Below are 3,055 nucleotides of genomic sequence, written 5' to 3'. Positions count from 1 at the left end.
AATACAATTGTATTATACAGCATTTTGTATTAAATTGAAATGTGATAGTAGCAATAATATGTTATTCCGTCAATATAATATCAATAGTATTGATATTATATTATTTTTCCCATGCCCTGTCGGACTCCGACAGTCTCTTGGGGTATCGGCTATACTAAAGCTAGTATAATTGTTGCGCTGCAGGTAAAGCGCGCCGCGGTTCCAGTAGAAAAAGACAGCGATCATTGGTGAATCCTGTGTTGAGCAAGGCATGGAGATGGATTTGGCAACATCGGATGACGGCGCACACGAGGTGGCCGGTCTGTCACCGAATTTGTTGTTACGGTACTCCCATTGAATACCCGCCCCTGGCATTGGGTGCTAGGACAGAGAGTAACACGGCCTGCCGATCGCGGCGAAATGGGTGATGCTCTTACTCGTCCCCATAACCGCTGTACCCATAAACATTAGGAAAGGTACACCATTCCGAGGGTTTCACGAGCATGTATTATTCCAGGCATTTTTTTTAATGTTTGTGTTTGCCCGTGGTTGCTTTGGCCCAAGCCAGTTTTTTAAGTTTCTCATCACTGACGGTAGTTAACTCGCCGCAGAAATGCACGCTGACAGAAGCTGTTGTTAGCGTTAACACTACACTACATCAATACATCATTTGTTCTACTTTTGGGGAGTCACCGTGCCGGCTGTACTGGCTCCTTGAAGAGTACTGAAATCGATGCCGGTGGTTGAGCCTGTGTACTGCTCGTCAGATTCAGCACCCTCGGCGATGTCAAGAGAGCCGCAGTCCGACTCCTCAGCGATATCAAGCGACCCACACTCGGAGTCTTCGGCAATGTCGAGCGACCCGCACTCTGAGTCGACCGTGTCTGCATCTCCGGCCACTTCATTAGGCTCTGTAGTAGAAGTGTCTGTGTCATCCCCAGCAACATCGAGCGAGCCACAACTAGACTCGTCCGATTCAGCGACATCAAGAGAGCCACAGTCCGATTCACCCGACCCGGCGATGTCCAGAGAGCCACATTCGGAGCCCTCTGCTTCGTCTGCATAGGACGAGTCAGTAGGAGCCGTGGTACTGACTGGGGCCAACGTTGTAGTAGTAGTGTCGACCGTGGTGCTGTTTACCGACCCCGTTAGTGGGACACAGTTAATGTAGACCTGCCACGGCAGACCGTGGAGAGCGATCCAGTAGGCTGTGAGTCGGGAGGCGCCCGAACACTTGGAAACGTCGAAGGGCCATTTAGAGGGAGTCTCTGGGTAGTTAACGGCGCAGTTGTCGTCCCCAAAGGCCAACACGGAGTCCGGGTTATTACCACTTTAAATTATGTGTACTGCAATAATAAAAAAGTGTAGATCCACCCAAAATATGGACGGGACCACACACACAGAAAACGGTCACCACCACCACCTTAAAATGAACGACCACCAAAATAGCATGATCACTGCCAAGTGTTGTAGATACAGAAATAGATAGTTTTACACGCTCATCGCACTGTCGCTCATTTAGAATTACGTGGAGACAAAGAAATGGAGAGTGAGAACGATGATCTTTTAGATGGGGCATTACAGCTAGATTCATCGGAGTCCGTTGTGGAGGACGGCTCTGCATCTCGCCCGCGGCGACCCTGGACTACTATTTGGCGTTCTACAGAACCAGACGCTCTAGAAAGATATCGGTCAGCTCTACCACCACACAGTATCGACAAAAGCAACCCAGTAGGGTGTACGATTAACCATTTAATTGATCAAGACTACGATTTGCACCGATGTGGCCATAAAATGCGCTCACAACTTGCTCTGTGTAAATCTGAGCGCTGCAAGTCACGCCTGCAGCTTGCTGCCGACACTGATACTGACACGCCGTTGAACGCGAACCGCACCTGCCCCTGTCGCTACAAGTTCAAGGTCTGTCTGTCATCTAGCACGTGTGAGGTGCTTCAACAAGGCAATCATGCGATGGGCACCGATGACCCCCCAACACCAGTAAAGAGCAAGCTTACTCTGCAAATGAAAGATTACATTACGGACAGCCTCGGAGCTGGAGAGCAAACTACGGCTTCACGTCTACATTCGCTTATCTGTACACTGGTTGACCAGAATAATTTCGATGGTCCAGCTCCTACTAGCTCACAAGTATCAGATTTCGCTAAGAACTGGAGACGCAGGTCTGACGCACCGACACTTTTCCTGTAGCCGCATCTTGATCGATCTCCATACCGAGGAAGTACTTGAGACGACCCAAGTCCGTCATGTCGAAGCGTTCACTCAAAGCCTTCTTCGTCGACTTGAGAAGCTCGTCGTTGTTACTGGCGAGGACCAGATCATCGACGTAGAGAGCCACGAAGATCATGTCTTGGTCATCCCACTTGACGTAGATGCAGTGATCGGCTTCACACTTCTTGAACCCCAGCTCCAGCATGAACTTGTCAATGGTCTGGTTCCACATTCGTGGCGACTGCTTAAGACCGTAGAGCGAGCGCTTGAGATGGCAGACATGGTCAGGATGTTCTTCATCCGTGTAACCATCCGGTTGCACCATGTAGATATCTTCGTCAAGCAGCCCGTTTAGGAACGCCGTCTTGACATCCATCTGGTGCACCGTCAGATTGTACTTGGCCGCCAGACTGAGCAGGATCCTGATCGACGTGAACTTGGCGACTGGCGCGAAGGTTTCTTCGTAGTCAATGCCGTACTTCTGCGAAAATCCCTTGGCCACGAGTCGTGCCTTGAACTATTGAGGGTTGCTGGTCTTGGTACTGTGTACCAGTTGTACCCATTAACCGGTCAACCTGAACCGGTCCAATACGATCCCGCTGTGATTATGGTACGTTGTTTATGCCACCAATGATTGGACGAGTAGAATGATTGGATGACCTAGGTAGTGAGGACAGTGTAAGCCCCGATAAATCAATCACTTTCGAATCTTCCTTCTTCCGCTCAAGTGCCTTCACTCCGGTCTCCGCACCAAGTGCAGAAGCCACTCCGTTCAGTCCCAAGCTTCGTTCCAACACCTCTACACACATTAACAGGTTATGAGCCCAAGCACCATGTCCTCTGCCCA

The sequence above is a fragment of the Phytophthora infestans genome, genomic scaffold, assembly GCF_000142945.1.
Source record: "Phytophthora infestans T30-4 supercont1.96 genomic scaffold, whole genome shotgun sequence".
Lineage (NCBI taxonomy): Eukaryota > Oomycota > Peronosporomycetes > Peronosporales > Peronosporaceae > Phytophthora > Phytophthora infestans.
The sequence above is the reverse complement of the archived record's forward strand: the minus strand, read 5'-3'. Positions refer to the sequence as shown.